The sequence below is a fragment of the Adiantum capillus-veneris genome, chromosome 15, assembly GCF_014529385.1.
Source record: "Adiantum capillus-veneris isolate H3 chromosome 15, ASM1452938v2, whole genome shotgun sequence".
Taxonomy (NCBI): Eukaryota; Viridiplantae; Streptophyta; class Polypodiopsida; order Polypodiales; family Pteridaceae; genus Adiantum; species Adiantum capillus-veneris.
This window is the reverse complement of record NC_140945.1, coordinates 52,132,434-52,158,894: the sequence shown is the minus strand read 5'-3', so window position 1 is coordinate 52,158,894 and position 26,461 is coordinate 52,132,434.

Here is a 26,461-nt window from a genome sequence, read left to right as displayed (position 1 = left end):
TAGTGCCCTTGAAGAAAGTAATGCATGTCTTAGCAACATAATATCAGATAATGTCTTTGAAGAAGATTGTACATTAGTAGAAGTTATAAGGCTTTGTAAGCTAGCAGAAATAAGTGTGGATGTCATTTATAGTCTCTAGTAGATGTTTACCATGATTTTTGCATGTTTCTTAGGGTCATGGATAAACCTCATACATGCAGTCCATTTAAAACTAGCATGTTATTGAAAACACAAGAATTAAATTAACTAAGCATAGGTAAGTGAATTTGGATTAACCTACAAGGTACCTACAACTAGCCCTCTTGTGATGTCTCATTGGCAACCCGCCACATGTTGAGTTCAAAAGAAAGTCCAAATTTTGCATGAATAGGGCACAAACTACTGCAGTTTACAACCTTAGCGCTTTTGGAGGATAATTGTGTAGATGTAAATTGGTTGTGGGTGTTTATTCAGGTGACTAGAAGGGAAAGCTAGATAAGGTATAAGAAGGTTAAGATGGAGTATTGAAGGAGTTTTTACACCCTATTGACCTCTTTTTACCAAGAGCCTCCAAGTAATTATAGCGTGGAGGCCAGAAAGGCCTTCACACGTGGTTTTCTTCAATCGGTGGATTGGGTTGCCTTTGCTGAAAGTATTGTCAAGCATATGGAATCTTCAAAGATTCAAATATGAAAATAGATGTGGGCAAGTTTCCATTCTATAGCACAAAGACAAGCCTTTATCCCAACTTTTCCTCCTCAAATAGATGTGTGCATAACCATACTATAGGACAAAGACAAGCCTTCATCCCAACTTTTTCTCCTCAAATATGTTTTGCATTAGGTTGTGTGATCAACAGCCAAGACCCTCCAACTATGACAAGACATAACTCTCTCTCTCTCTCTCTCTCTCTCTCTCTCTCTCTCTCTCTCTCTCTCTCTCTCTCTCTCTCTCTCTCTCTCTCTCTCTCTCTCTCTCTCTCTCTGGTTCTACGAGAAATAAGATAAAATTGACTAGGCTTGATTCCGAGTAAGATAGATGCCTCAAAGATGGGTCCCTGGTCTGAAGACTAAATGGCTGGCGGTATTACCAGGATGAATGGCAATCTACAAATAAACTACCAAAGTAGGTTAAGAAGTAGAGTTCAAGCATATTGATTAAGCGGCAACCCTTTGCTTGATTGAATTATCCCGTTTATTAGTCCTTTGCCATATTGTGATCCCTATGGGACACAACTTGCTTCTTCATAATGGTCATCAGGGCGTCCTGCTCTAAGCCATTGTTGTTGCTTGTCAATTGGTTCTACTCATTCACTCGTGTTTCACAACAAAGCCCAAGGAGACAACAATCACAACCAACCAAGTAACCGATTGCACTCCAAAATATATCAGAACATGTATAGCAAAGAGCAGTGCCTTCTCAAAAAATGGTAGAGAAAGCCGTGAAATTGGACCATTTTAGAGACAGCTATAGAGATAATTAACCATTATATATGTTTAACAAATACACATGCAATTCTTTTTTTAAAAATTCACCAATGCGCTTTGTATTTGTTTACTTCAGTTTTAGTTGCTTGATGTCAATCTGCATATGTCTTGTTATATTCTATAGCAATGCCCACCAAGCAAGACTAGGTGTTGTGGGTTTATCTCTTTGGGAAAATTAGTATCCTATATAAGTATTTCCGTGGCAGGAAATAAAAGGTCTGGGCTATAACTTTTCGATAGCCCCAATAACTTTTTATAAATCCACGTTAGGAATTATGTGCCCTAAAAAAGAATGCGTAATTAAGAGCAGTGGGGGAACAAGTGCAAGTTTTTTCAGCTTTTAAGTTTTAGTAGTATTCGAATGTCGGTTTAATAGGAATGTGGGAACATGAACCGATTTCCAGACAATGATCATGCGATGAGCTTAACAGAAATCTTGGGAAAATTTTGAGGATGTAGCTACTAGCTAGTCACAAAAAAGGCATAATCTAAATAGATATTTTCGTTGCAGGAAATAAAAGGTTTGTGAGCATTGTCAAAGCATGCACATCAATAAGAGCTTTGGATAAGGGAAAATAGGTGCATAATTTCATCCTTGAAGAGGGTAATGAGTCACATGTCTATGTTGAAATTACCTTGATTGACATGTATTTTAAGTGGTGTAGGCTAAAGGAGAAGCAGATTGTGTACGAAACAGTGCCGCAAATCACGATCTCGAATGCGATGTTGCCTAGTTATGATCTATGTAGGCACTCCCAAAAGCTTGGGGTCTTATCAAATCAATGAGAAGTAAAGAATTCATGCTGGATACAATGATCTTTGTCTTTCTTCTATGAGGAAATCCATACATCGAGCGTGTAATTTTTCTGAGCAAAAGTAAATAGAATTGTAACACAAATTTCTTTTTCAATTAAGCCTTGCCATAATCTCAAGTGCAAGCAGTCCAACAAAATGGTAAGCTGGTAGAGGATTGAAAACTCCAACACATGAAGGTCATTGCTGCTACAATATAAATTTATATTTGAACATAAGCTATCGAAACTCCAAGCACCCCTCCTGCAATGGCAATTGCAGGAAACAAGGAAACCATGTTTAATCTTAGCCCTGAGTCTCATATATGATCAAGACATTTAGTGAGATTTAAAGTGTAAAATTTTTGTCACATGTTCATGCTACTCGTTGAAATTTAAAACCCATTGGTTGCACGATCTTCCCCTTCCTTAGAAAAGGAGTCACGACCTTTACTTTTGCTTTTGCGTTCTCATTCGTTAGTCTCCTAGGAGTCAACTAATACTCACAAAATGCTTGGTATTTGCAAGATTTCTAAGACTACAAGCATTGTCTCCTAGATTGCTAATATCAAAGTCAAAAAATGGGATCACTTGATTGCAAAATTTAATAAATGCTACTAGTATTTTGTGAGACTCGGCTCTTAAACATGCACGGTAATAAAATAAATTGAATGCGCTTTAATCTCTCTCTCTCTCTCTCTCTCTCTCTCTCTATATATATATATATATATATATATATATATATATATATATATATATATATATATATATATATACACACACACACACACACACACAGACACATACACACACAAACACACACACACACACATACAACTGAAGACTTGTATGATAGAGCCTACTCTTGCTGCTAAACCGCGAGGGCTCCGGAGGCAGAAATCAAGCACTCGTTCTTGAGCAAGCGAGCATCAGTCATGTAGTTGAAGTCTCCATTGATTAAGAGGGAATGGCTGTTCACATTGGAGCAGGCGGGCGTAGTGGACCTAAAGGAGATGTAGCCTAGCCTGCAATTAGGAACGGCACTACTAGAGTTAAAACGAATTACAACAGGCCCTTGGGAGTGTTTAGAAAAAGTGTCTCAGCTTACATTTGTGCCGCTTTGAAATTGAAAACAGTCGCGTGAGAGCAAGAGAAAAATGAAAAATCCCGCCTAAATTTTGTTAAAAATAGTGTAAAAGTATGAAAAATTAGCTCCAGTTTTCAAATTTTCCTTTTAGAAAACCCATGGGCAGGAATTGTGTAAGGTTTGAATAATGATATTTCCGGAACATTGACCCTTGGTTCGGAAACTGCACTCTCAGGGGAAAGTGTCCGCCTGATCATCAGTAGCCTGGTAGATCATCTGCAGTGAGCAGTCGGTCGGCAGCTCGAGCCTCAGAATCCATGGGCGCAAAATAAAGGAGGATCTTACCTTCTCGGCCTAGCTTTCCTGTCACTACAGGTGAATGAGGTCTACCGTAGAGAGAGAGAGAGAGAGAGATCATAGAGAGGGACAGCGGAAGTGAAAAACATAAAGTAATGGGCTGAGATTATACTAATCTAGCGATGCAGCTGCTCCTCACATTGTGGCGAAAAGATTTTGAAAGCGAGAGTGGCCACGTCTGCCCTCTCCCTCTCTCTCAGTCTCTCTCTTTAATATCTAAATCTGTGCTGCAAGCTGCAGTGCTTCCAAATTAGGGGGACAGGGCGACTTTAATTAGGGGAGCTGAAGCAGCTGCTAAAGGACAAAAAATGGTGCTAGTAGGTGCGCTCTCCGCCATGAGTATTTTTTCTACCTGTATCCTTAATCCAACAGGGACATGGCTCTAGTCCATAACACGCCGGCGCGGGATATTTAGGGCCAGAGTCAGGAGCTCCAGGATTAAAACGTTCACACAGAAAGTCGCATTGATCATAGTCATATGCTATGCCAGTAGCTAGTAGTGGCAGTAATAATATAGCTGCTATCAGGCGGAGGGCAACGCAGTTTAGCAGCTCGCAAGATCACTTTCATGTTTTGAGACAACATCTAGCCTTATAGGGCGCAGAGCCGGGGCATAGTTTACTTTTGTGATGGATCATGGCAGCCCTGGTTTTAATGGAAAGCTCTGGAAGTCGAAGTGCGGTCATGTGCTTCCCCTATAATGCCGGGACGTGACCCTAACTAGTACCGCGTCGGCATGGGAGGGTAAAGGGCAGAAACCTGGTCTCTTAGGTTTATCAAAATTCATGCAGTGTAATCAGGCGGAGGGCCACGCGGTTAGCAGCTCGCAGGATCAGTTGAATGTTTTGAGACAACTCCTAGTCTAGGCAGAGCCGGAGCAGAGATTACCTTTGCGATAAGCTCTTTGTGATGGAAGCCCTAGTTTTAGGAAGCTTTGGAAGTCGATGTGGAGTGTGCTTCCCCCTATAATGCCGGGACGTGCCCCTAACTAGTACCGCGTCGGCGCGGGAGGGTAAAGGGCAGAAACCTGGTCTCTTAGGTTTATCTAAATTAATAGAGTTTAATGTACAAATCAGTGAAAGCATTGGAAGGCGTAACCTTCACTCCACTCTTGGTTACATTAATTTCTTTCCTTAGAGGTTTTGCCATGATTTCAAACACATTACACTATTTTTTGCTAATTCCCAAGAGGACGTTTTTCCCACACATTGGACCCAGCGTTGAAATTTAGAATAGAACTGTATAGTTTAAGTCATCAAACAAAATTAGCAGTGAGGAATAGAGAAGAAAACTAGGCATCAAGTGGGACTTCATCAATTAAACAAATAAAATTAGTAGTGCCTTTGGAGCAGAGAAGCAAACCAGGCATTAAGTGGGATTTAGCCCTACTCAGTACCGCGTCGGCATGGGATGGATAAGGACAAAAAATATGCAATCTGTTGAGCTTGCAAAGCGAACTTAGAATCACATGGGACATTACTTCAATCAGCACCACATAAGTACAAGAGAGTTAAGAACTTGTAAATTAAGTGAAGAAAACTAGTTAACTGCGGAATTGTAAAGCAAACAAAAGATTCACATAATTGTTTTGGGATATGGCTCTAATCAATACCATGTCATCACATGATAGATAAGTTCAATGTCCCATTTTCTTAACAACTTCTTCAACTGCTCGACCTTTACTCTGTCTGTGGCCTTGTTTACATTTCAAGTGCCATAAAGTTTTTGAGAGTAAGTATCCATTTTCAGGATGGGACATTGCCATAAATTCTTCTCACCAATACGTTATGCCGGTTAAGAGGGATGTTTTGGTGCAGAGATATAATGTACATTGTAGGCTTTTAGAGTCTTTCTCAATGGCCATCCTCAACCGCTGCCAAAATGTGCCACTCCAAATAATTATGTGGCCTCGAAGTCTTAACTTGAGATATACAAATAATATTATGGCTATGCATTAATTGGTTGTATTATATCACCATCATAGGCCTATCCTTCCCATCATCATACTACTATGCATTTCTTAATCATATCACCATTATAGACCTATCCTTCCTATCATCATATTGCTATTTATTAATTAATTATATCACCATCATAGACCTATCTTTCCCATCATCATCCAATTGCAAGGCCTTTCGGGGCACTACCCTAAAGTGTCCCACATCGACACGGAACAATTTAGGGCAATGTCCAAGTTGGTGGCTCGATTGAGCCACAATGATGGTATGATTCAACCTAAAGGAGATATTGGCATTGCCATGTTTAAAGTTGAATGAAATTCAGTGTTCATGCTTCAATGTTTTATTCTAATAAACAAAAGTAGAGATTATTATTACTGATCCATACGGTTGGGAGCATTTCATCATAGCTTTGCCGCCCAAAGATAAAGGGAAGCAACATGAGATAGACAAAGAGCCTGGCATGACAGGTGTATTCGTTAAAAATATGGTTTGCTAAAGTAAAATAGATTTACAAACCTCATTGTGCTTTTTATATGGACTATGCTATGCATTGATGGTTTACTAATTCAACTCTTGTTTCTAACGGATAGACTCTATTCACACACAGAGCTTGCATCGTTTAGTATGATTTGTGTTACTCTTGACTTCGATATGGAAACAAATAATTTCTTCTCCTTTATTCTCTCTCTCTCTCTCTCTCTCTCTCTCTCTCTCTCTCTCTCTCTCTCTCTCTCTCTCTCTCTCTCTCTCTCTCTCTCTCTCTCTCTCTCTCTCTCTCGTTTTTCTAGGATTTCGCTCGGTTTTTATGTTCGCTCAGAAAAGTTTTCTCGTTGCTTGGTAAGACTCGTCTTCTATCACCATGTGGCCAGCAAGCTCTAGTGGAACAATGTTTTGACCATTTAAAGTTATATATATAGTCCATGGAATCAAGCCTTCTCTTAATCATTTTACTGGCATGTATCCCATAGTGACCAAGCAAAGATCTTTCCCAACATGTATTAGAAAGCAACGATGGTATTCGCTATTGGATTTGAAGCTAGCCCAACAGAAGAAAAGCATGGGCACAAAGCTCTAGCTCGTTGTTTTTAGGATGCAAAGAGAAATCACTTCTCGCACTACATACGACTCAAATAAATCTATGATATAAAGCATAAAGTGCATTGTGCTTCTCATAATCTATATCCTGCATCTTTTGCATTTGTCTTAACGCATATTTTGTATCTGACAGAGAGAACATTATACTCACAATAGTGGATGTTTTGATTGCACAAGCATGACTTCAGCTGGAAAACTTTACAAGGTTTGTTATCTACATCCAAGTTCTCATGCATATACATTTGCTTGGGGAAACACATATATAAATATTGCGGGGCAAGGCACGACTTTAATTTCTTATAATTTTTGTAGAGACCACATTGTCAACCCTCCACCATACTTTTGTATGGAAGTTCTATATGACATGCACTATACATTTAGCATTTTCACTCTGTGATGCTTCATTTCAAGACAAAATGTTTAACATTTGCATTCATCAGGAAGGGAATGGGGTCTAAGGGGGCCTCTTTATTTGCTATGGGATTAAAAAGGAGATTATGGAAGGGGCAAATGGGTGGATGCAATGTGGACTGAAATGGTGGGTATGGCAGGTCCTAAAAGTAAGTGGTCAAACTTGTGCTCTTTTACAAAATACAAAGAGAAAATCTCTTATAATTTCAAAAAATAAAATTTTCTCTAAATATTTGAGTAAAAACCAATACTTTCTCTCTCTAGTGGATGTCAGTTTCTCCCCCCCTCTCTCCTAAAAAAGCGTCCCTCCAAACACGTGCTGATCATTCCCTCACTCTCTCTCTACTGTACCATCTCTCACTTCTCTTAATTTCACTTTCAGTTTTCCCTCCCAAAAGCTCTACTTTCCTCTCAAGCTTTGTAACATTATCTTTCCAATTAAGCCAACAAGCAGGTGGAGCAGTATAGCAGTAAGTGGCATCCTTCGTCTGATGTACCATCAGCAATCTTGCTTGCTCTATACAACTGAGAACATGGATGTACAATCTCAAATCATAAGTGTTTGTCTGCAGGCCTAAGCTTGATAGTGCCTTGATCACAACAACCAAAAGGAGAATCCAGGCGGATGTGTATTCAGCAATGAAGTGCACCTATGGTTCCCATAAAGCTTCCCTAACTTGGCTTATGTCCCTTTATATGTTCGTGTTTATCTTTCAACCGCAGAGTGTTCACAGGACACCAACAATGTGGACTTACAAAGGAAAAAGTGCGATGAACGGTTTCCTTACAGTTGGATGGCAGACTAAGGTGGTCAACCACCAGGGAGATACAATCAAGTGCTCTGTAGTTGCTAAGAATGTGGTGTGCATATACCATATTGTGAAGCAGAGCTTGTCAATTGTCTTTCCCTACAGAAGATGGAAGGTGACAAAGGGAGAATGGGAGGCACTAGACTCTGATGTTGCTCCTAGAGAATCAATTGATATGCAAATATGCCTCCATAATAATGCAGTGCATGACATCTCGATGAACAACAACTGGAATCTTAGTCACCTTCGCGAGTATCTTAATCTTAGATATACCTTGCCCAATCAATATGTTTTTGTAATCAATGAAAAGGTTGTTCATTCCAGAAAAGAGAAGATATTTCTGTGTGAAAACGTTGGTTTTCCGCGATGTATTAATGTAAAAGCTTGTAACTAAAACGATTTCCCTCCCATTAATACATATGGCGTTTTGAATCTCTGTCTCATTTTTTAATTTGTTCAAGATTAGGTTTCAAATATGAAAGTTTTTTAGTTTCGAGCATGAAGCCTTTCAATGTTGGTGTCTTTCAATGCTTGTCACGTGATTTTGTTTATAATTATAGTTTTAAGTTAATTTGATGTTAATTTTAAATGCTTTAAAAAAGTGACATTGAGTATAAAAGTCACTTTGTAGGTTTTAAACTTCATTTCTCACATTCACAAAACACAAGCTTTCAGTTCTCTTCCCATCTTCTTCGTGAACAGACCCATGGCAACATCTTCTGATGCACTTCTCACACAATTACAGAAGATAGGACTTGCAGATCGCACACATGAACTAATCAGTGTGTTTGAGGGACGATCGACATGCATGCCACTGCTAACCTTCATGTAGCGGGATTCCAGAGCTTTCTTGACTACATGATGGAGCACATGGAAGAATATGCAATAGTCTTCGAGGGATCTAACATGGCGTGGTTGCCAGTGGATTTTCTCAAACATCTCTATGCGGATGAAAAAAACTTTTGCTATCGCTTGTTAAGGTTTATAAAAGGGCTTACTGAGCGGGACTACAGGATAGAGGATGAGGATGACCTCATAGACTTGGGCATGGGGTGCATAGGCACTCAATTCATCTCTTGGGACATGGTTCTGGTATTGCTTGTGCTTGAGGGCATGGAGAAGGGAAAATCAAAGGAAAAGGCCGTCAAGAAACCTCCTGTAACCATTGCGGAGGAATCAAATGAATTTTTTGAAGAGGTTGATGAGCAGGCTGAAGCATCTATGGCACTTGTCCTCTTGGAAGACCCCAGCTCCACTAAGGAGGAAGATGGGATGATAGAGGGAGACGAGGTGCTAGAAGAAGCTCCTGACCTCCAAATTCTAACTTTGCATGCAGTGGTGGTGGATGGTCGTCTCTTTTTGTTCCATGATGACATTGCAAAGACACTAGTACTCAAAGAAGATGAGTCGCCCTCAGTGCTCGCTATCTATGCGGGCATGAAAGATCCTAGTGGAAGGCAAGAGAAGGTCAACTTTCAAATTGACTTTGAAGACCAAGGTCTCCCACCAAGCCTGTCATTCCTCCCTAGTGAAAAAAAACAGAATTTGGTACAAACCATGGCAAATACACTTATGCCTCATTTTATGAAAGCATTCCGAAAAGTGCTTTTCTTCCACACAAACCGCTGACCATTATGGGTGGAGAAGATCGATATAGCATCGACCTTACAAGGAAAACTCTTGAAGAGATGTATGAGAAAACTGAGGTATCCACTTTTTCACTTTATCGATAGTAAATTGTTTCCTATAGCAAGTGTTAAAGTTGTTTAAAATGTTTTGCAAACCGCATACCATGTTGATAAGTTTGCAATGCGTACTGGAGGTTCACGCAACAATTCTATGGGTAGAGATAGCTCCCTGTGACCAATGGACAAGTGTATGATAATAAATTAGACTCTAGTGAATTGCCATTTGTGTCATCTTGACCATGCCGCAACAATTGCTTCATCACTTGTTTCCAATCAGCTACATGGCTAGAAGCAAGGGGACAGTTGGGAATCATAGCTTCAAATTTTTCAAAACCACATCCCAGTATGAAGATTGTTGATGACCAAAAGAAGGTGTAGAATCGGCATGAGAACACAGAAAAGCAAACATTAGCATCTAGGGTTACTTTTATTCCACTAATACTAATAACAACGTGGCCTTCCTTGATATATCATGAGAACACAAATGTAAAATATTCAGACCCCCACATTGCTTTGGAATACATAGTTTATCCATAGCAAGCAATCGCAACCCCCTTTTTGTGGAAACATATAGACAAAAAATGGTCCAAAATACAAGACATGAAAGCATGAGGATGACAAGATGGCCAATGCAACCATGGTAGAAATAACTACATGTATGCCATCAAGATGGATTGCACTATTCAGAGTCAAATATATAGTGGTCATGTAGACAGTTTCCAATATTGCACTTTAGACCCGATTGTATGCTCAACCCTGTCCAAATGTTTGGCATTGTTCACCAACCAAGCCAAAGGGTATCCAAGATGTCGCATAGTCCTGTCTAGCTTCCCTATCTCACCTGGCCATAATATAGAGTGCCAATCCATTTGATGCAATGGCAAAGTTTAGATTTGAAGAGTGCCGTGCAATGCACGCAGTGCGTGCGGGAAGGGGAAGGAGATGAAGAGCAAGGTGTGTGGGTGGAGAAAGACGCAAGAAGAGCTGCCTCTTATTCTTCGTATATGTAGAAAAGAATAAGGTGGTCAGTGGGCGGGCATCCATAGCCTGGGCGGCCGAGCAAGCCACAAAGGCCTTTACCCCCAACAATCTCCCACTTAAAGGAAAATGTGCTGATAAATGGGTTCTACTAGTGAAACTACTAGCATGTATAAGAAAATAGGTGAGAGACTCTCTGAACCTATGCCCACTCGTTTGCTGAGTCGATCTACATGAAGTCATATCTGCTTTTGCGATATTCGAGCCTACATGTAAATCCCACCCTCTACTCTATATGGTCTGCAAAACTCCACTATGCATCATGCTAGTGTCAGTCATCATACGATTGAAAATCTTGCTGCAGATTCTCCCACTTTAGCTGCTAGGTCAAGCCTCAATACTAGTAGTTTGTACATGAGACGCCTGACCACTGACAAAATCAATGCAAACCTGGCTGTACTTGCCTTCCCTGTGCTATCAGGCTTTTGTGCAAAAAGGACAAAGCTTCCATAATCACAACTACCAACAAGCGATGGGTCCAGTTGAATACGCCGTTGCATGGTCCTGCATATGTATTGGATACCAAATTCCAATCAACAATCGGACAATAAAGAGGTCGTGAACGACTTCAAAACAATGTGTCCTCAACTATTTGGACATGAGGATGGGAAAACTGCCTTTTGTCAGCGAGTTGATTATGCTAATAGAACTGGCATGTTCCAGGATCCATGGCATATAGATTCCATTGCACACACAAGTGGACCTCTATGGTGGAAGTAGTATGGTGCACCTCTACATTGTAGTTAGGGTCCAATCTATTACAGCATCAAGTGGAAGCTATGAGAGAAATTGGTCGGCATTTGAATTTATGCATACAAAGAAACAAAATTGTCTTCACCCTAAATGGGTTGCTGATTTGGTCCTTGTTTTTTGCAACATTAGACTTGTCCATAAGCTAGTGAACATTTCAACAAGAGCAACACAAAAGAACTATGGTGTCTTATAAACCCATGAAGCTATATCTGCAGAAGTTGACAATGACAATGATATGGAATTGGAGATACCTTCAAAATTCTTTGATATAAATGAAGTAGATAATATAGTTGGTATGATTATGTGAAAATTATGAAAGATAGTCATGCTACAGTACTTGATGTTCACCTCTCTCTCTCTCTCTCTCTCTCTCTCTCTCTCTCTACTTTTGCAACAGAAGTCATAATTACAATTAGATACAATACAATTTCAAATCGATACTACAAAAATAGACAGCTAAGGGGGTAAATGAAACTCTGTGATAACAAAAATTATAGCACTTTGCATCCTCTTACTGAAAAAATAGATAGGGATAAAGTGAGCAAAGTGCTCAAGTCAAAGATTGAGTCAGCTCGTTGAGGAGTTCATCTATGTTGAACATAGTACATCCATGCTTAGTAGATGGGTATGCAGGTCCTTGCTGTGAAGGACCAGCATATTATGGCAATGGTCCATACAACGATGCATATTGTTGTAGCTTGGCTTGGCCCTTTGATAGCTCTATCTCAAGCTCAAGGATTCCACCATGCAAAATATCAGGTGTTTCTCCTTGGCTTGCAAGATCTTGCCCTTGGCTTGCAAGATCTTACCCTTGGCTTGCAAGATCTTACCCTTGGCTTGCTAATACAACGAGCATATCTGATTCTTCAAGAAGTAGAACTATTGGACGTTTGCATGCAGACATTCCGTTATTGGAATTTCTTGCTGCAACTTTCTCTGCAATCCTACCATGCCCAACGCCATAATTCTTTGATCGATTTGACCAATCTACATGCCTCCCAATGATATCATTAGGGACAATTTGGATGAAAAAAGGATTGTGTAAGGATCTAAAATGGGGAAACCTAAAAAATACATGGAAGATCTTATCAAAACTATTCAACATGAGTACTCATTGGATAGAGACCATCAAGCGCCACCCATGGACCATTTGAGCACTAAATTTGGAGTTCATATATAAAACTTATGGCTAAAATATATAGTGCCATACTTTTGGAAATGTGGTTCCTCCTTGACCCTTAGATTAAGAATAGAGAAACCCTTAAAAAACCTTATTTCATCCAAATTGGCCCTAATGACATAGCACTGGTATATAAAGTAGAGTGCCATCTGGTTATTGTTTAACATAACTCTCTTCTATTGTATGAATCTTTGTAGCAATACTCGTGTGAGCCCTTTGTGCTGCAAATATGAAAGCTTTACTGGAGCTGATTCCTTTGCATTGCTGCTAATTCAAAATAGTTGTTGATGCACAAAGTGGTTTGAACATAGCTTCTTGCACTCTTTGAGGCTGAGAGGCTTGCCTTGCAAATCTCGACTCGTCCTCTTGCATTCCAGCAATAGCTTCGAGGTCTTTCTCTTGGCCATAGTGCTCTCTCTCTTCTTTGTAGATCACCTTTGCTTTAGCGTGATTAAGTTCTCCTTTCATTTTTGTAAATCAAGCGAATATATCATCATAAGAAAGACTTGTTGATAAGTCAACGCTTATTGAATATTACTCATTTGCAACTAGCAAGAAGATAATAATCAAATCATCACTTTAATCATCAGCTGGTTGTAGACCAAACATCATTACAATGTCATAGCCCACTCTGTGGGCATCGTTTAAATAGAGAGAAAGATCAAAAGTGTTAGGTCGGGTTGAGGGATTGTTTTACTTACCACTCTCAATGTGGGTAAGTACATTGCTTAAAATATCCCTTTTGTTTTTCTCTTGAGGCACCGACATGCAATTTAAGAGCCGTTTACAAGTATGACACATGGAGAAGATGTCCATGGCATTATTCTAGGGAGGGAAATTAGTAGATATGCATTTTGGGGTGGCCCATGGAAAATATCTTTCGGCCTACTTTCTAGTTTCTATTTGCAAGTCACAGAGAGGAGGAAGGCATGCCATTATGTTGGTCTTTGTAAATGACCCCCAATCCACAATGCCTGCATAGACCCCCTTCTGTCCAAAATGAAGCATCATGTTGCAGAGTAAAAGTCATACACATGTAGATACTTCAGGGTTTAAAGAAGAGCGTTAATTATCTGCAAAATGTTATTTTGGAATGACTCTATTGTTCCTTAAGTTGTCACATAATCGCAAATGGCCAGTAGACTGCCATTTGCATTGCACTCTTTTATCCACTACTCTACATGGCCACCATTCCAAAAACATGAAATGAGCATTGGAAGCTCTATGTGGTGGACCATGTCAAGAGGATAAATAATGCCGCAATGAGCGATGTCCAAAACTATGGCTTTGTCTTTACATGGCTGATCCAGTGTGTGACCATGCAAGGGTACTTTGAAGATCTTTGTCGCATACAATGGATCTTTAAATGGAGGATGGGTGAAGGGAGATAGGGGGGGAGCTGAGACTGATATAGAGTGAGAGTGGCACTAGAAGCAGGCTCTATTCTAAACGTATCTCCTTACTCTTTAGCAGCATCAAAAGAGCTGACTTGCACTCTCATTTGCTTTGCAGCTTTTCCGAGCTTCTCCTTGCTCTTGAACTCATTATACAAATGTTGCACAAGTTGTATGCAAGTAGCTATGCCTGACAAAGTAACAATCTTAGGATTTTTAGGTCCTACAAAATATTTGTGATTTGTCCAATAGACTGCTTGACCATGTTCAATAATGAACCTGATGTCATTGGAGAAATGTCAAAGGCAGCGCGCGTAAATACAAGCTAGAGTTGCTCAAATACAGACTTTGCTAGGGCCTCTGTGAACTGGCCATGGTAATAATGCTCCGGCCTTGAAGGGTTTAGGAAACCATGAAGCTTAGGCTCTAACATATGCTGAACGTCACATACTATAACTTCAAAGGAAATCTTTCGTGATGTTTCGCCAGCTTGGTGTCCACCACATCTATAAGATATAATTTTAAAACATAAACATTATGAGATGAGAGGTTAAACTATCAAAATTGTGTCATGACCCTAAACCATAAACAATCAACATAATTTATAGCAAACAATGATATATTATGATTGCAAACCATAACTATACAAGAAATGATTGAAAGTAAAAAAAAATCAAAGCACACACAGAGAGAGAGATAGAAAGAGGTGAATAGGTTAGGAGTGTAAGGGATGCTCATCTCAAGAACTAGACCCTGTTATGTGAGTTACAAAATACATGTAAGCGATCAGAGCGTTGTCGGGCTGTGACACGTACATAGTGGGAACGCATGCTACAAGATCTATCTTGTATTTTTTTAGATACATACTGATATTTTCTATAGTGTACATATGCATATTTAAGTATAATAATAAGCCTTCTATCTCATCCTATTATTTTTCTCAAGGGTAACATATCCTTACTTTACCATCAAAAAATACTATGGGAAAAGCATCAATAGCTCCGCCTCTTTAACTTGGGGCAAAAAGCATTGATTCTTTATTTCTACTATTTCATTATCATCTCACACCCTAGCTAGATCCTATATCTAGGGTAAAATCCAATATATATATATTCTATGTATTTTTTATACTTTTCTTATATTTCTTTTTAAATAGCTACTAGGAGAGAATCAAATCCTACTGGGACACTAGGTGGCATGGTTTCAAAGATACACTTATTTTAATGCATTATTGCAAGCATGATTACAAAAATTTGTCAAGGAGCAATTTCATGCTTTCATATGGCATGAGGTGTCCTTTGGAATTAAATGAAAGTCTAGGCTAAGGAGACCACATGAAGACTTTTGCTGCCATAAATGGACCCTATTTTGATGAATTTTTTACACAAGGTTCCAATCCGAATTGGAAAACTATTTTAAAATGAAAATCGTAGCTAATGAGCTGAAGTTTTTGCCCATATTTTTACTTTTTTATTTGGAGCCACGGTTGAGGAGATATGATCAAAATACTGGACCCCAGTCTGCCCACATCATGCAGGGGCAGCTCATTTCCAACTTTTCCAATTCTTGTTCACACTGGCTCCTCTCTTCTTGTGTAAACCCTTGGGGGTTCCCTTCACCTATAAAAGGGGACCTCTTCTTCCTTGGAAGGAACTCAAGCATTCAAGCCATTGATGAGAGGAATTCTTGAGGGAGTGAGTAGTAATGCCTAATTGTACTTAGCCATTAACATAAGCCCAAGCCTACACTTTCTCCTAGAGGGAGACTAGCCATTCTTGCAACAAGCAAACCTTGGAAGATCAACTCTAATCAAAGAAGGTCTTGCACTTGGTGTATCAATCAAAGTGGAATTATCCACTCTTCTTCTCTCTACCATCAATAATGGTGCCGAAGGGTTTCAAGTAAGATGTGTTCTACATGGATGTTTTCTTGATTTCTTGTTGTTTTCATTTTCATCTCTAATCCAACATATATATATATATATATATATATATATATATATATATATATATATATATATATATATATATATATGTATCTAATCTCATCTCCTTACCAAACCTATCTCTCTCATTCTTAGTAATTCATCCTCTCTAGGTTCTCTTGCTACAGGTACATCTCTCCCCGCAGTATCCTTATTGCCTACGGGCAAGAATAGGGCTTGGGAGGGAAACTTCTCATCTCTTCACTTCTCTCATATCTACATTTCTCACATACTATCCTAGATGAATAACCCACATGATGATCATTTCTATCGCTTTCACTTTGTACGATCTATTAGAATTAACGTATGGATTAGCCGTAAAATACACTTTCAACAACGTATAGTGTTTCTCTTCGGCCCTGAAAGGCTCAATGAAATAATTCTATCACCGGATCCCATCATACTACCTCTCATAGACTATAATTTTTCTTTTGATGTAAGCGTAGTTATCTTGCTATGAACCAAGAGGATTTGTACACACAATTAATCCCAATCACTAGACAAAATATATATATTATGGTAAGCACAAAACTACAATTCCAAAGAACAATTCGTAGCCTATTTGGTCAGCCAAGATTGAATGCCATTAACTCATCCATTAACCCTTTCATATTACCCATGATACGATATGACCATAGCCTTGATGTTTTCATCTTCGTATTGTTTTGACATTCTCTTTTGCGTTCTTTCTTTGTGTGTGTGAATGCAAGAGAGAAAGAGTGAGTCTTCTTTGATTGCACTTCTTTCCAAACCCTAGTCTTCATGGCATCTATGGTTTAACTCCTTCATATAGTTTTTGTTGATTTCTCTCACAAACTCTCACAGCCATAAGCCCGGTGCTTTCCTGGCAAGACCGCAAATTTCTCGACAGCGTACATGTTAACAACCTAGCCGGTGGCCAAACATCATATATATCTACATCCAAGACAACTCAAGGTGCTCTCTCTCTCTCTCTCTCTCTCTCTCTCTCCTTCTCACTCTATGCACACACATATTTCAGACGTGATGGTGATGTTCATTTTCTAAAATATTGCTCTGAATTACAGCAGGTGCAACAACAACAAGTTTATGTTGCGTTTTTGGGCCAAAAACGAAGGTTTTTGGCATATTCCTCACACCTAGACTCAGATACATGTGATCCAGGAGTCTATCCTAGGGTTTTGGCACGTTTCAAACGCGCTAGATGTATCAGAATTTTGAAATTTTGAGTGTTGAATTTTTTGCAGCAACACGTCAACAATCTCGACATATCTAGGTTTTGTAGTTTGATTCCTACAGTGTAGAGACTAATGCGGTTTGCATGTTTAGCTATGTATGGCATATTGTGGTGCTATATGAGAGAGAATTCACCTTGTTTTTGTGTATGCAAGTGATATTTTGGGATGTGACTTTCGGATGCGGTTTCATGCGCATTGTTTCACTGTGTGGATGCGGATGCGGTTTCATGGTTACACATCCGGATGCGGTTTCATGCGCATTGTTTGACTGTGTGGGGCATTTCAGAGAGCCTTTTTAGCACGGTTTTGTAATGTTTCATGCTATGTATGCATTATGCGAATACAATTTGAGCTAGCCATAGATTGCAAGTAGCAGGTTTACAAGTTTGCAGTGTTTTTTGGACAGGTACACGTCCAAAGAGCTACTCGATCAGGAGTGATTCAGTTTGCAAGGCTTTTGGCATTGCATGTAGACCATTTGTGGATTTGGTATTGAGACAGTGTTTATTGTCATGCATATTTGATGATTTTTTTTTTGAGTTTTTGCTCAGTTTCCAGGGGAAACTCTATTGGATCTTTCCCAAATTTTTGCCATTGTTTATGTGTATTCGCAATTTTCTCTCTAATGGTTATCTGGAGTTTTTTGGCTTGCGGTTTGCGTTGAGTTTTGACCCATTTTGCAAAGAAAATTCTATTCGTTTTTCCCCGTCTTCTCTCCATAGAATTTTGCAGTGTTATGCAATCTTGTACAGTGAACAACAAATTAGAGAGTTTGAGACTTTAGAGCTAGTTTGGGAATCACCAATTTCTTCAAGATTTGGCCATATGGACAAGTCTCAAATTGTTTTTGAAGATCAAAAGCTTTCACAAGGTAGTACTTGAATGGTATTTCGGCCCATACTCTCAAAACTTGGGCTAAGATTTGACCATGTGGTCAAATCTTAATCTTGTTTTGCAAGTGGGAATTGGGAAATTCCCAAATTCACTAATATGGTGTTAGTGGTCGATATATTCCCACTTTGACAGTGATCGAGTTTACTCTCACTTTTGACATTTTTTGTCAATTTGGACACGGTTTGGTGTTCTTGTACCCACTGTCGCAGGAGTTAGGATTTGTGTATGCTTGTGTGGCTACAATACAGACTAGTCACATGTTTCACAAGTTTTTGCAAATTTCTATAGGCAGTTTGTTTTGTGAGATGCATTTTCACCTAGTTTCCTCTCTACTTGCGTATATGGTTATGCGCTTTACGCTCGATTGAGCAGTTTGTCCCAGTTTATGCTTGTAGAGTTTGTAGATTGTGAAGTTGTTTTACGTATATGTGAGCATTGATTTTAATGCGATTGGATTGATGATGCTTTTGAGCATTGTGTAGTGGTCGAGTTGCCGCCCACGTTGTTTATAGTTTTGGCATGGATATGAAGAAACTTCACGTTAGAGACGGTTCTCTCTCACGATCACGATTGACATGTTGGCACTGCAGCCACGATGGGCATACTAGGTGTTGTTGCTTCAAGCGTATGAGGTAGCGGACGAGGCAGACGCATGGTGCTACTATGAGGACAGATGCTAAAGAGTATGCATGTGATGGGCATGTCACTTTTGAGTCTAGCTTGCCTTCAGACTACTTTGTGTCTTGGGATAGCACATTGTCTACTCGTTTTCTAGTAGACGAGCATGTAGTTTTTCACGTGATGCCACGTTGGTACAACTAAAGTTGGTCGAAGATAGCAAGTGGTCTATGCCAGGCAAAGGGTGCAGTCGAGTGCAGTGTAGAAGGCTAGGACAGGAGCCAAGGCCCTTAGCAACCAAAGGGTAGCGGCAATGCATGCTTGAAGCGGTTTTTTAGGCCAAAAGTGCTACGGAATGGTCCAGATGGTGTGGCAGATGAAGATGTCCGAAGTACCAAGTCCGTGCTCTAGAATGTAGAGTTCAGTGTGCTCTAAAAGGTGGTCCAGACGGCTCATCAAACGGAGCCTCGGTGTGCAAGATATTGCGGTTTGAAGAAAGAGTATGTAGCAGATCCCTGACGGACAGGACAGTTGGGGACACGTGGCCCGGGCTGATGTCAGTATACACATGCGTAGAGCTCGATTTGTGGAGCATGCCGGTCATTTCGGATCGCAAATTAGAGCTTTGGATAGCAAGTTAAGGTCAATTGAAGATTTTCAGGGGGCTAGGTCTGAGCCCACTTGACCGCATTGGAAGATGTGCCATCTGGCGTCATTTTAGCCTTGCCAAGATTCTTGGTGGAAGGGTGTACCATGTGGAGTTAGCACGAATTGGCTGCACGTCAATCAGATACTCGGTCCGCAAGATAATGCAGGTCAAAGTTGGGAGCTATCCCTTGAGCAATGATTACAGGTGCTTTTTTCGTGTTTTGTCGGCCTTGTTTGGTAGGCCTGGGAGATTCAGAGTGCGGTGAGCACGGGGGGGTTCGAAGTCGGGAACCAGCTCCATCAATTAAACCTTACGGCCCCGAAATCTGATTACAGGGTGCAAGTTGGCAAGCAGACAAGCAATGTGAAAAAATTGGTTTTTTATGGAGTGTTTGTAAAAACTTTACAAGGCTTTGAAGGCCATGGGCCACAGAGCTGCCACGTGGCGCCGAAGTAGCCCCACATGCGATGGCGGAGTAGCGGGCCGCGGGCTATACGGGCTGAGGCGAGCACCATTATGGGTATCACCAAGTGAGAGCTCATGGAGCTCGTGGGGTATGGCGGAAAGCGCCTCTGGCGCTGCGCAGGCAAAAACTGGGGAGTTTTGGCACTGGCAGGTGAGGCAGGGCGGCGTAGTGGCGCACCCGCGTGTGGGGCGGTTGGCATTGTCGGATGACGTGGCAGGGGCTTGCGGCCGTTGGGCCCCCGAGCTTTTGAAGTAGAGAGGGAGGGCAATAGCGACATTGCTATTGCCTCCCCCCCTCAGGTAAGAGGTGAGTCCCGCAGCAGAGAAGGAGGGCGAGAAGCTCCGAGGAAACCAAAGCAGGAAAAGCCAAGCGAGGCCAAGTGGCCGGGCAAAAGGGAAGACCAAGGAAGCCGGACAAATCAAAGGTGGGCAAGAGCAAAGGGCATGGCCGTCCGGGCAAAATCCAAGGGTACAAAGCCAAACCAAGTGCGAGGCCAAAAGAAGGCAAAGAGGAGCCGGATAAGGAGCGAAGGTCAAAGTCAAAAGTTGGGAAGTATAAGGCTAAACCAAAAGAGAGTAAAAAGTGAAAGATAAAAAAATAAAAATAAAAGCTAGGGGGCAATAACTACATTGCTAATGCCCCCCCCCCAAGTGCAAAGAGTGAAGAAGAGAGAGATAGAGCAAAGCGGTGCCCTCTTTCCCAAAAGATACCATTTCAAGATGCCAGGTGGACCTATTAAATTGTAAATTCCCAAATTAAAGTCCCCCTCTATAAAAGTTAAAAATGAATCAATTTTGGGGCTTTTGTTTGGCCTTTGGAGGTGCCGTTTGAAACTTGCAAAGTGGAGTTCTCTAGCAAGCTAGCCCCTTTGTAACTTTTGCTTGAAAATGGCCATGGTGATGGCATTGCAAGCCCGTGTATGTGTTTTCTGAAGTGCAATCAAGCCACAGTTGCCTCCCGTGCTGTTGTTTCCCCTTCCCCCCTTCTCTTTCTCCTGCTTTCATGTCCCTCCTCGGTGCCGGCTGTGTGGAAGTGTGTGCCCTCCCGGACCGATGGTGTTTTGAGTGAGAGAGTGAGATTGAGTGGTTGTGTGCGTGTGTAAGGGTGGAGACAGGCAATGGTAGTAGGTGTATCTTGTGTGGTGGGTTTGTAGAGTGTGTGAGTAGTGGCAATTGAGCAGGCGGTGGTCTACTAGTGTGAGTTGTGTGTTTGAAGATGTTTCCCGAGAGGATAGGGGTGCTGTGAATACCCTGAGCTATAGAGAGTCCCTTGTGTTTGTGCTGGGCGTGTTCCCCCATTCCCCCTCTCCAACGTCATGATTTGTTTTTCTCTTTCTCTAGTGGGAGACTTGGTGTGTGCAGTTTGCTGATGGTTCAGTATATGACATAGAGGGTGCTAGAGATGTATGCATGTCTTTACCTGTCGGTGCATTGTTTACGGTACGAGATGTACGTTATGTACCAAGACTCAGCAAGAGTCTCATTTCAGTGCATCAGTTGTTGAGTAGTGGACATTGTGTACTACTTGGAGAGTGCTCATTTCAGATGCATAGGGGATCACTGTTGATAGCCAGAGGTGCTAGGAGTGGTCTAGTATACCCTATGCATATTTTTGACACACGAGGCGGTGTAGTCTGTGTATTTGCAGCAATGTTTGGAGTGAGAGACGAAGGGTGTCTCTTTTGTGGATGTGCTGCATGGAGATCAAGTTGTGCATTTATCTTGTGGTGACATTCATGCAGACAATGGTATCTCTGGGGATGCACAACTTTGTCAGTCTCATCAGTTGAAATGACATCAATTGAGCCAAAAATTGATGCATTGTTCTATGATGCGTCTGATATGTTTGAGGGCGATAGTGTCCTTTAGACAGCTGTGTGTGATTACAATGGTGCTGATTTTTTGGTTTTGCAATCATTCATAACAGATATTCCTTTGCTAGTCGATGCTGACATGGTGATGCATAGTCAGGTGGTTCCTGATATGAGGATCCATATGGCACTGAGGTTGCTGACAGGGGTAGGTTGGCACACATAGTGCATGTTTTGTCAGCTTTCGGGCCTCTCATGTCTGACCTTTTGGTCTTGAGACTTGATCTTTCTTATGCGGTTGGTGTATTTGCAATGGGAGTTGTCAGTCGTGTGATGATTGACACTGGCATTGTGCATTGTGGAGACATGCAGATCGTCACTCGATACCTATGTCAGGAGTGTCATCGTAGCTCTAGCCCTAGTGGTATGCATGTTGCATCTCCACTAGAGCGGTTACAGAGTGAGCCAATGGGCATAGGTTCAGAGACGTCTTCTCTCCCCTCTTGTATATACTAGTTGTAGGGTATTCTTCTTGCCACTTATCGGCACACATAGAAAGAAACTTCGGCTTGCAAAGCAGGATTGCCCATAGCTTGTTGCAATGTAGTAACAAGATAATTGACAAACATGGTGGCATCATTATTAGAACTTTCATGTGAAAAATCAAAGTTATCAATGTTCATTCTACTCTCTTGGTTACTATCACTCATGTTAATAGAGTTTGAGTGTTTGCTTAGTGTATTCTTTGGCAATTCAAAACCTTAGTTTCTACTTCTCTTAGCCTTTGAAAATCAGTACTTTAGTATCTACACCCACAACTTGAATTGGTTAATTATAGAGAGTAGTGGAGTGGGTCTAATATTGCAGAATTGCCGAGGGCTAGCTCCTTTCGGACTTCTTATGGCTCGATAATGGTAAAGCCGTAGGTAAGTCTAAAACGATCCCATTATTAAGACCAAAGCTCCCAAGGTGTGCACCATATCCCACATAGTGAGCTCAACAAAACCGATAATAGATCTCAATCCCACTTACTCTAATATAATTAACAAAATCAACCATTAATAGGCTACTTAAGGACCTCTCTTCTTAAGCAAGAAAAGAGAAACCAAATGCTTTGATACCAATGTAATGCAAATGGCCTATAAACTTTGAGAGTAGCGGAATTAGAAAAATTAGTGAAAACACTTTTGTGAGATTACTTTGAGAGTTAGGAAAATTAGAGAAAGCACTTTTGTTTATATGTATGTACATATATACATGCAGACACACACACACACACACAAGTACTTTAGTCAAATTAAGTTTCATTTCTTTTTTTAAAAATTCAAATCCGTCTCGTACACCATCCCTTCCATGATAGATCCATGAAGACCACTCTCATATGATGGGACATGAAGAAGGGCATGAATCTTCTTGACCCGACGCCCCTTGTCAATGCCTCCTATAGTAGGATGATCATTCCAATATACTTTGAGCCGGAATACATAATAACAATAGCATTGTTACACAAAATAAATTTCCATTTGACTATTATTTGGTGGTAATATATATACTTGGATAAATCTTGAAAGCATATTTCTTGCGAGTACAATGTGTTGCAAATCTGAAACTCTTAAGGGAGAAGATGCCTTAGCATTTCCACTAACTCAAAACAATGTATTGGGTACCAAATGATTTGGGTAGAGTTGCTTGCATTGCGTGTAATTCAGTGGCTCTCCTTGAAGTTCTCATTCATCCTCTTAGGACGCAGCCAAAGCCCTAAGATCTCCTTTTGCCACCTGAATTTCTTCCTCTTTATAAATTTGTTGTGCCAATGTGTGATTAAGCAAACGATCATCAGGCTACTTTGCATTCTAGTCGAAAGCAATATCTTCCATATCTAAACTGAATAATAAACTTGAATGAGCCAAGTTTATATGTACTTCAAAAAGAGAGATAGTTTAAAGGATTTTATAGATCCAACCTGAAGTACTTTAAAACCCCAACTTGAAGAACTTTAAAGACTTAACTGAAAATACGTTCAAAGATCTAGTATGAAATAACGCCACACATTGTACACCATCAATAAAAAAAAAGGTGTTACTTGTTTAATTATCAACAGGCCTCAAGCTAGAATTAGTTTACAACATGGTACGAACATTATGGGCTCCATTCAAACAAAGGCTTAAATGCCATATTTTAGGCCTATATAAGGGTTTGGGGAAATTTTCACTAGTAAGATGTTTGTTTACATTTCACAAAAATTCACACTTGGGGACCTCAGGAGGATATGGAATACACACAACCAAGTGCTTAAGAATATATGACAGGCTATATACATCATACGTTTTAGTGAAAGGAGGAGGATTGTTGCTGATATTTTCACGGGCAGTTAAATTGAGCTCTAGTTTGAGGGTTGAGATTTGGGAGCTTGGAAAATGTTGCCAAAGTGTTTGATGGTGTAGTTTGTCCCCAATTCGCGATCCCAACATACACTCCTTTGCTTGCCAAAATGTAGTAGAATATTTCTAGTCTGTAGATCGTTGTGAATGGAATCATGAATATGCATGAATTTCATGGTCTGCAAAAGAGCATTGCAAATTGGCAAAATGTTGTCTATGAACTGTTGTAGAGTTCCAAATGTGTGCTAAAACTCTTTGATTGCACGATTGCTTCTATCGTGATGCCAATCCTGAATCCAGTGCTCAAGGTGACCTCCATTCCAAAGCTTGAAGATCAACATGGGCGGCCTTTTGCTATACAAACAAGAGCACAATGCAATATCACACCATGTTGCTGGATTGTAGTAGCTGTTGCTTATTCTAGCATTATTTGTAAAGTTGGCTTGTATCCTATCTGGTCCTTGAAGATCATACATCATACGTTTTAGTGAAAGGAGGCTATATACATCATACGTTTTAGTGAAAGGAGGAGGATTGTTGCTGATATTTTCACGGGCAGTTAAATTGAGCTCTAGTTTGAGGGTTGAGATTTGGGAGCTTGGAAAATGTTGCCAAAGTGTTTGATGGTGTAGTTTGTCCCCAATTCGCGATCCCAACATACACTCCTTTGCTTGCCAAAATGTAGTAGAATATTTCTAGTCTGTAGATCGTTGTGAATGGAATCATGAATATGCATGAATTTCATGGTCTGCAAAAGAGCATTGCAAATTGGCAAAATGTTGTCTATGAACTGTTGTAGAGTTCCAAATGTGTGCTAAAACTCTTTGATTGCACGATTGCTTCTATCGTGATGCCAATCCTGAATCCAGTGCTCAAGGTGACCTCCATTCCAAAGCTTGAAGATCAACATGGGCGGCCTTTTGCTATACAAACAAGAGCACAATGCAATATCACACCATGTTGCTGGATTGTAGTAGCTGTTGCTTATTCTAGCATTATTTGTAAAGTTGGCTTGTATCCTATCTGGTCCTTGAAGATCTTTGCCGCATAGATAGGATCTTTGAAGAGGGGATGGGCCACTGAAACCTCTTTAATATTTGTAAAACGTCCTTCACCTAATAGTAGTTGTTGCTTACTCTAGCATTATTTGTAAAGTTGTCTTGTATCCTATCTGGTCCTTGAAGATCTTTGCCGCATAGATAGGATCTTTGAAAAGGGGATGGGCCACTGAAACCTCTTTAACATTTAGAAAACTTCCTTCACCTAACTGGGGTGCTTGCAGGTGAAAGATAGAACGGTCACCAAGTAAGTCTAGGATAGGAGGACATGTAGTATTATGCAGGTGTACAACTAAGGGATCGACACCTCAAGGAGGAGGAACATCCTCTTAGGTCCTAGGACATTTAGAAGAGCCTTCCATCTATCCTTGCTCTCTAGTTTTGAATGTAGCTGTGACACAAGCTGTATTCTCCCGCTGATTCCAGGTTTGGCTTTGATTTTTGGATGAACCATACTTTCAAAGCTTCTAATGACTTGACCCAATAATTGCTTTACTGTGTTGTGCACAACACTACTCCACAAGTTCAATCACAAAATTAAACTTTTCCTTAAGTGGATCAAATGCCCAATGCAAATGATTGTTTGAAGGTCCATAGAGAGATAAAATAAGAGCATCACAAATGATTTTGCGATGTTGACAAATAGAAAAATGATTTTGCAAATAGAAAAATAGAGAAATAGAAAAATATTTCATGAATTAAAATGCTTATTTACACTTCTAAAATGACAATAGTCCTCTTTGCAAAGAAACTCAATGACCAATAACATTTAAAAATGAGCAACTACATGATATGGTACCTCTTTTTGCATTGCAGGAAGACTGGGTTCAATAGATTCCTCGTCCCTGTCTGATGCTAACCACTGTATCACATTGCAGGGAGGGGTTAGGTATTTTAAATCCTTTGTTCTTGGTTGTTGTTGACCATCACATTGCACTGCAAGAAGATTGGATTTAATAGATTCTCCGTCTTGGTTGTTGCTGACCATCGCATCATACTGCATGGAGAGGTTAGGTATTTTAAATCCTTTGCTCTTGACTGCTGCTGACCATCGCATTGCACTGCAGTTTGATTGAGTTTAATAGATTCCCCGTCTCTGGATGTTTCTAACCACGGAGGGGTTAGGTATTTTAAATCCTTTGTTTCTGGCTGTTGTTGCTGACCACTGCGTCGCATTGCAAGGAGGGGTTAGGTATTTCAAATCCTTCATCCATGGCTGATGTTGACTACCACACTACACTGGAGGGAGATTGGTTTTAATAGATTCCTCATCTCTGGTTGTTGCTGACCATAAAAAACAATTCTCACCAATACCGCATAAAGCATAGACAGACACTAAATGTCTCAATAAATA